At 47.1% G+C, this 8668-nt stretch overlaps 1 long non-coding RNA gene across 1 annotated transcript; it reads right to left on the bottom strand.

Annotated features, from left to right (window-relative positions):
• Positions 1-647: 647 nt before the first annotated feature.
• On the bottom strand, positions 648-5516 carry LOC308462141. Its single transcript, XR_013979000.1, has 3 exons — positions 5114-5516; positions 2304-4587; positions 648-1370 (listed from the first exon to the last, which is right to left on the bottom strand). It is a non-coding gene; the product is annotated as an uncharacterized lncRNA (long non-coding RNA).
• Positions 5517-8668: the final 3152 nt, after the last annotated feature.

Genomic DNA, 8668 nt, shown 5'->3' with positions numbered 1-8668 from the left:
GGAGGAAGAGGATCCCGAGGGGTGTGTTTGGGACTGGGGCAAGCAAGGGATGGGAAAGGAAGTACTCACAGGGTGATGGAGGGTGGCAAGGGAATGGGGGTCAATGCACAGGAACTAGAGCAGCAGGACCCATCACCAGAACTAGAGGGTCCCCTGTCTCCAAGAACACAGCAGGCTCAGAGGTGTCAGGAGAAGTGAGAGGGGTGCTCTAGGCTTAGCTGTCAACTTTTCCCTTTTCTTGCAAGGAATCCTATTCAGAATAAGGGAATTTCCCTTAAAAAAAGGAAAACGTTGACAGCTATGGCTCTAGGACAGGGGTCAGCAAACTTTCAGCAGGGGGCCGGTTCACTGTCCCTCAGACCTTGTGGGGGGGCCGGACTATATTTTTTTTGGGGGGGGGGAGAAATGAACGAATTCCTATGCCCCGCAAATAACCCAGAGATGCAATTTAAATAAAAGCACACATTCTATTCATGTAAAAACACCAGGCAGGCCCCACAAATAACCCAGAGATGCAGTTTACATTCTACTCATGTAAAAACACGCTGATTCCCAGACCATCTGCAGGCCGGATTTAGAAGGTGATTGGGCCGGATCCAGCCCCTGGGCCTTAGTTTGCCTACCCATGCTCTCTAGGAGGCTAAGGCAGACAAGAGCCCAACTCCCTATCTGGCCAGGTGGGGCTCGCTAGCTCTGGCAGAAGGTTTGTGATTCCTTGGCTGGAGTAGGCTTGGAACAGGTGAGGGTAATATGCTTCGTCAAGCCCAGATGCTGCAATCAGCATTCAAAAGGGAAGCAGAGCTGAAGTGCTATGTTTGCTCAACTGCCCATGTTGATAGGCCTTGACTTGGATACTCCTTCAAGTGTACAGGATTATGCTTTGTGTTTGACTCTGGACTGTATCCTGACTGCTGGACTTCAGCCTTGGCGATGTGGATTGACCCTGAACTGCATTTCCTGGACTTTGCTTTGTGTGGACTCACCCTTGGACTTTGCATACTGACTTGCTGCCAGGTAAGCCAGGGCTTCAGGGCGCACAGCTCCTAAATTTGCTCTAGGCAGCTGCCTAGTTTGCTTCTCTGTTCCATTGCTGTTTACTGACTGATAAACCTTTCCCCCTTGAGCACACCAGGAAAACTGCAATCCTGAAACTCTACTACTGAGCTTTGTTCCTCTGCCCAACTCTTGAGCTCAGGGAAGGGCTTCACCCATTTTCCCGCTGGCACAGAATCTTTGCTTTATTAATTGCCCATCTTCCTGCCCCCTTTGTTTGCTGAATGGCACGGCCATTATTGGGCTGGCTTGGACATGGGAAAGCTGAGCCCAGCTATGAAGGATTTAACTATTCGAGCAGTGATTAAATTCTAAAACTTACAGTGGTACCCCGCAAGACGAACGCCTCGCAAGATGGAAAACCCGCTAGACGAAAGAGTTTTCCGTTTTGGAGGCGCTTCGCAAAACGAATTTCCCTATGGGCTTGCTTCGCAAGACGACAGCCCATAGGGAAATCTCAGGGACAGCGGGGAAGCGCAGCGGGTCTTCCCCACTGTCCTCGGACCTCCTCCGAAGCCTGGCGGTGGGGCGGGGACACCTCCTCCCGCCGCCGCCGGGCTTCGGAAGGCTCCTCCGAAGCCGGGCGGCGGGGCGGGAACACCTCCCGCCGCCGCCGGGCTTCGGAAGGCTCCTCCGAAGCTGGGCGGCGGGGCAGGAACACCTCCCGCCGCCGCCCGGCTTCGGAACGGTGCTCCGAAGCCGGGCGGTGGGGAGGGAACACCTCCCGCCGCCGCCCGGATTTGGAACGGTGCTCCGAAGCCGGGCGGGGGGGAGGGAACACCTCCCGCCGCCGCCCGGCTTCGGAACGGTGCTCCGAAGCCGGGCGGGGGGGGGAGGGAACACCTTCTGAAGGCGGGCGGGGGGCGAAAGTCTTTGCTCCCCCCTGCCTGCCTGTCCCGGAGGGCTTTTAAATCGCCCCGGACAGCGGAGAAGTCCTCCGCTGTCCCGGGGCGATTTTAAAATGCCGCCCGCCAGCATTTTAAGATCGCCCGGACAGCGGAGAAGTCCTCCGCTGTCCCGGGGTTTTTTAAAATGCTGGGGGTGGGAAGAAAAGCCCTTGTCCCCCCCCCCAGACTTCAGAAGAGGTCCGGGGACAGACTGTCCCCGGACCTGGCCTGAAGGCGGTTTCCCTAGGAACGCATTAATTGATTTTCAATGCATTCCTATGGGAAACCGTGCATCGCAAGACGAAAAACTCGCAAGACGAAGAGACTTGCGGAACGAATTAATTTCGTCTTGCGAGGCACCACTGTACTAAATCCGGGCACCCCTAAATTCTGGCACCCAAGTTGTTCGCCATCACTGTTATCTTGTGGGTGCGAAGAAGTACTTTCCCCCCTGTTCCTGATTCTTCCAGCAGTCGGCTTAGGTTGGATGGCACTGAGGGAGGGAAACGTTCCTTTATCCACTTTCTGTAAACCATGGATAAGTTTAAAAAGTTTATCATGTCCCCACCTTTTTTTTCTTCTAGACTACAAAACCCCAAATGTTGTGTCCTTTTCCTCAAAGGGAAGCAAAATTACCGCCTTGCCTAGCAATGAAGGGCAAACACCTTTTTGGTGGTTGAGCTAAACCATTGAACAGATTATAACTGAGTTTTTACTAGCTTTCCATTTAACACCTCAAAACCAACCCATCCTTTAGCCATGCTTTTGTCTCTTTTTTTAATGAACACTCAATAATACAAGGTGCCTTGAAGTTTATTCACATTAAATTATTAATTTTTACATTTCAAACCTTCCAAAAACTACTGTTTGTGTGAGGGAATATGTTTGGTTCTGCCTCTTGTGTCATTTTACACATTCCAAAAATACAAGGAAACAAAAAACCACAAACCATGGATCTTATATATTGGGCCCTGCACATTAGAGATAGTTTTGTTTCCAGTCTGAAAGTAGGAATGGGGTGAATCTGTCAGTTTCAGTCTCCTCCTGCTTCTTCCAATCTTAAATTCAGCTCTCCACATTTCCATATCAATTTATGATTCTTGGTTTTGTTTTGTTTTTAAAAAGTCCAAGGAAACTCAGCAGCCTTTCAGTGCAAATTTCTCCTAATACGCTGACATTCCATTTTGCCGAATACTTGCTTTGCAAAGCATATTTCTCCTCATCATATACATTTCTGTAAGTTATTTTCACTAATACATGTATTTTGATGCACACTTTACTTTCCTAGCGCATACATTTTTCTACGCATCACTTGGCTGGCAAACGGCATTGCAAAATTTGGAGAAGTGCACATTTCAAAGGATGGTTGTGTTCCAGTTCACTTATTGTTTCAGAAAGTACAGATTGGATAAATTCACCTTTAAATGTTACTTCAAATCTCTCCTCCTCGCCTAGCTGACAGTATCAGTTTGGATGTGGAGGCAAAAAGTTACAACCTGCAACAGTTTGCAAGGACATTATTTTCACACAAGTATTTGCACTATGTCATTTTTTTTATCTGTATTAGTAACTGTACTAAGCCAACATTCTGGCATTTTAGTGCACTGAAGTCATCGCAGAAACATTGGAGAGGGAGGGAGGGAGGGAGATAAGTCCATCTGACAGCTTTCAAACAATACTTCCTTTTCACGTTTCTCTCATATTCATAGAAATTATGAACATGTGACATATTGAAGAAAGAGAATCCCTAAGCTTTCATATCAACCCAAAAGACACACTCCTTTCTACGTATTTCGCATGTGGCTTTCATGTCCCTGTGCAAAAATCTGACCAGCTTAGAAAGATATAGGGGAGAAAGCAACTATGTATAAAAAATATTTCCTGGAAAATTTTCTTTTTTAAAAAAAGCAAAAATAAGCATTCTGATCCCCTGAACAGCAATAGCAGCACAAAGCCACACCTCAAAGAGACATAGTGTTTCATGTACAAGCTTCCACACAGGGAAATGTGGGGTGTTTTGAATATACTACTGAGCCGCTGGGTGTGCTGCCCCACACCTTCTCCACCTGATAGGTGATGTCCATGCCAAAACCCATTTCTGCACAGAGACTGTGTTGTCCATATTGGGACCTTAGCATGACAAACATTAGCTAGAATACGTTTGGTTATCCATCTGTGTCTCTTTCCCCACCAGCCCCACCTCCATTTGGCCTTTAGAAATCCATATTTTCCCAGATTCCTTTTTACTAAAAAACAAACAAACCCAGAACATACAAATAAAAGAAAATACTATTTTTTTCCATTCAAATCCTGTATATTTTCACATATAGAAAACCTCTTTTTTTAAAAACGAACAACAGTAGGGTAGTCCAAGCAATAGCTTTACCCCTTTTTCCTCTTAGAACCTTTCAGTCACCTTTCTCTTGCTGTCCATTTTTGTCCACCCCTGGCCTTGTTCCCTTGTTGTTCCCATTGCATTTCCAGCCCAAATCCTTTGAAATCTCAAGGGGCGTCTTCAGGGTGTTGGGCTGAATCATTCTTCTCTTTCCCAGTTGGTCGTGGGAAGGGTTAACCTTTCTCCAGAATGCTCTGGAAGAACTCTAGAGGACCACCCCGCTGAGATCTCCTCCAAGGTGGCGTCTCCCATCTGTAGAAAATCCCCATTAAGGCAAGAAAAGGAAGGAAGAAAAAAGGATGTGGATATAAATACACATGGACTGGTAGCAAGCAGGCACCTTATTTACCAAACGCAATTCCAAAGCACTCAGTGCTACCCGTTGCTTCTTAAAAGCAGAGTAAATGTCACAAGAGCCTCTGTACTTTCTTCAGCCCAGAGCCCTTATCACAAACATCACATTGAGCAGCAATAAAGATCCAGAATTGATTCTTAAACAGAGAAAGGGCACTAATAGTACAGTAATAGCCCAGGCATTATTATTTTTTAAATGCATTTTGCTCAGCAAAATGCAGAAGGCGCACAGCTTTCTATCTGCAGAAAGATCGGGTGATGGGTATTATTTAGTGATGGCAGAAAATAGTTTTCATACACAAACACACACCATTTATTCCTCTATGCAGTCTACTGCCTTCCGCCCCCACCCCCGCAGCACAGATTTAACAGTGTGGCTTTCAAATACGACAGAGCTTTGCTAACCATAAATCAGAATTCCCACCTGCAGTATTGCTGAGAAAACAGCGTGAAGCAAGGAAAGCAGTCTCCCTGCTTGGTCGCCCTCCATTGGCTTTGCCGGTGGCGTGGCTGGAGATTCTACAACATATAGATGATGTAGGATAAAACAACCAGGCCGATAATGGCAAAAAACATGAGGATGAAAATGTCCAACATGGTGATGGAGGGGGAAATGGGGACAGCAATGGTGCTGCCTGGAATCGGAGGCTGGAGGGGAGGGAGAGAGGGAGATTGAGAGAGGCAGACAGCTGGTGCAGAGAAAGGGAGGGGTTTAGACTGAGGCAAGGTAATTGCAGGGGTGCCCGCCTGCCTGCCTGCCTGCCTGCCTGCACATCAGCATCTAACAGGACAGAATGGTGATGCCAGATGAAACAGAACTGTCTTTTTCTTCAAGGGAGGAAGATGGAGAAAAATAAAAAATGGGGTTGTTTGTGGAATCTATGAGAATGTAACCAAGATGCCAGCTTCTTGTGCCTAACGGCAAGGATTCACTGATATCTATTCACCGCAGATTTATTCAAAATATCAGGAATCTGGCAGAAGTGCCAGCCACAATGCAGAGCAAATGAAGCATAGTTAAATCCCTGTTGCAGTCAACTCTCTCTGCGCGTACGTGCACGGACAAAGAATCTAGATTTGTATTCTGATGCCCTCCAGAATTTAACCCCTATTTTTGTTGCACAAGGTAACCTGAAGTTAGATGGCAAAAAACAGCTGGATGGGATCTTGAGGTCTGGAACTGGGAAGGTGTGACCTCCCAGATTGGATATTGATGATGACCCTGGAAAGTGGTCTTTAATTTTTTTGCTTTCCAAGGTAACATTTCTGTTTATCAGGACGGTATTAATAACTTTTCTGTCCTCATGGTGCAGCGTTCAAGATGGCACAGAACGGTTGATGGACGGAGGGCTCTGCTTGACAGAAGGGTGCAGATGAGATGGTTCTGGGTGCTTTCTTGATCCATCGTTACTAAGATTTAGTAGTCTTTTAAAACAGTAATCTTTTTGACTGCCAGGTCATCTAAGTCGTTTCTCTGTTTTCCCCCCAGAAGGCACTGGATTGCTGTTTTTTTCTTAAGCGGGCAGAATTTTAAAATGCTGGCTGAATATACTCTAGAAATAACAACCTTGAATATAATTCCCTCTTAACAGTGAACTCTTTGGAAGCAAAATGGTCCCCTCCCAAAAGACAAGGGAGTGGTTTCTATATAATTAGGGCACTTGATAAGTGTGCAGAAGTTTGTGGAGATAAAAGTGGGGAGGGAAATCAAAAACCCCAAATGGCCTTGCAAGTGCCTGTGAAGTCTGAAAGCTTGCAGAACATTGGTGGCAGCTGAGCTAAAACAGGGATAAGAAACCTTTCATTTGTCCCCACCTTGTGGGCTTACTTTCACAGGTGGGCGGGACTAGCCACCTGTTGATCACATGGCATCATTAGCATGCCACATGGGTGACAGCAGGTAGGTTGTCTCACCACCTGTCAAAAACCTTTGCTGATTGCCAGACATATGGGAACTTAAAGTGGTGTTGCCTGCCCTGGATTCAGTGAATTTGTGAAGGCTCAGGCACAGAGCTGCCAAAGTGCTTATTCAAGCATTGGCTACATGAGGCTGAAGTCTCCCTCACATGGCAAAAGAGAACCCAGGATTGTTTTACCTTGTCTGTTCCCATCACTGGTGATGTCAGCTGTTTGACAGGTGGGTGTGGGTTGGGGGAAATAGCTTCGTGGGCCAAATTGGGCCCTCTGGTTGGCTGAGACTGGCCCATAGACCAGTGGTTCCCCACTCCTGGTCTAAAGGATCAGAAATCAGGCATAGCATGCAAACAGAAAAGACAAGAGGAACACAGCCTTGCCTTTCTGCTTGATCTCTCTGCTGCCTTTGATACCACTGGGCTCTTTAGGATGGGTGCTGGGACTCTGTAGTGGTTATGGTCCTTCCTGGAGTTTGGGATCCAGAGAGCAGCACTGGGGGAAATGCTTTTCGGACCCTTGGCATGTCTGTTATGGGGTCTTTTGTCCCCAGTGCTATTTAACAACTTCATGAAGCCATCAGGAGTGGTCATTAGGGGATCTGTGGCAATGGTCATCAGATTATGGTGTGGACCACTGTCTGGGCACAGTGGTGCACTGGGTAAGGGCCAATAAATTGAATTTAAACCCTGTCAAGACTGAGGCTTTGTGAGTGGTTCCTGTGCTGGGAGACAGGTTAGATACCTGTTTCAAGGCAGGGATGTATTCCCTCTGAAGGAACAGGTACATAGTTTCGGGGTGCCCTTGAATCTGTTTTTGTCACAGGTGACCTCTGTGGCTGGAAGTGCCTTTTACCAGCTTTGGTTGGTAAACCAGCTATGGGTGCCTTTTCCTGAGATCACTTTGCCAGTGAGGTCCTGGCACTGGGTTACCTCATTACTGGATTACTGCAATGGACTCCATGTGGAGCTCCATCCAGAAGTTTTATCTGATTCAGAATGCAGCTCCTAGGTTGTTGACTGGGCATTCTGTTGACATCATATAGCACAGGCATCCCCAACCTTCGCCCCTCCAGATGTTTTGGACTACAATTCCCATCATCCCTGACCACTGGTCCTGTTAGCTAGAGATCATGGGAGTTGTAGGCCAAAACATCTGGAGGGCCGCAGGTTGGGGATGCCTAATGTAGCATCTCTGCTGCAGGGACTACCTTGGCTCTCAGTATGCTACCAAGTACACTTCAAAGTTTTGCTTGTAGCATTAAAAGCCCTAAACAACTTCCAGATGACCTAAGAGACCACCTTGCTCCATATACCCCTGCCTGGCACCTGTGCTCCACAGATAGGGCACTGCTAAGGGCTGCACTGCATGTACTAGGAAATGAGCCTTTAGTGTGGCAGCTGCAGCCCTCTGGATTCAGTTAGAAGCTGAAATTTAACAGGCTCCTTGTGTCACGATGTTTAAGTGGCTACTGAAGATGCTTTTGGTTAAGAAGGCTTTCTCCGATGTACGGCAGTCATTTTATGGAATATTAATTGTAGAAATTGGTCTTCTTACAGTCTGCATCTCCTGTATTTTATCGCCTTTCATCTTACTGGCTTGATGTTAGGTGTGGGACAGGTGAAAACATGTCTGAGACAAGAAGGGGTTCGTTATATGGCAGGGCCATAGCGCCATTTGTATGAAAATTGTGCCGTCCTGGTAACCTGAAGGAAAACGCAACCATGCATGCTTTCCTAGGAACCTGAATTAGCAGCTTTCTGTTAATGCACACAGAGGAAAGTTACAGTTCTATGGAAAATACGAGTATTATATCCCACTTACTATATTTATATGGACTCCTGTGCTTTAGGCTAAAGGCAGCAGACTTGCCCTGCTGTAGTAGTTTATTCTTGCTTTCATTGCTTGGCGCTTGTCTCCCAAGTCCTGGCCACTCTCTTTAGCCAGTGCTAGGCCATGTCAGGGGTAAAGGTAAAGGTAAAGGGACCCCTGACCATTAGGTCCAGTCATGGCCGACTTTGGGGTTGCGGTGCTCATCTCGCTTTATTGGCCGAGGGAGCCGGCGTAC

The sequence above is a fragment of the Podarcis pityusensis genome (assembly GCF_964106645.2).
Source record: "Podarcis pityusensis genome assembly, chromosome: 13".
Classification (NCBI taxonomy): domain Eukaryota; kingdom Metazoa; phylum Chordata; class Lepidosauria; order Squamata; family Lacertidae; genus Podarcis; species Podarcis pityusensis.
Note: the sequence above shows the minus strand (reverse complement) of the source record. Positions and strands in the feature narration are given on the sequence as shown.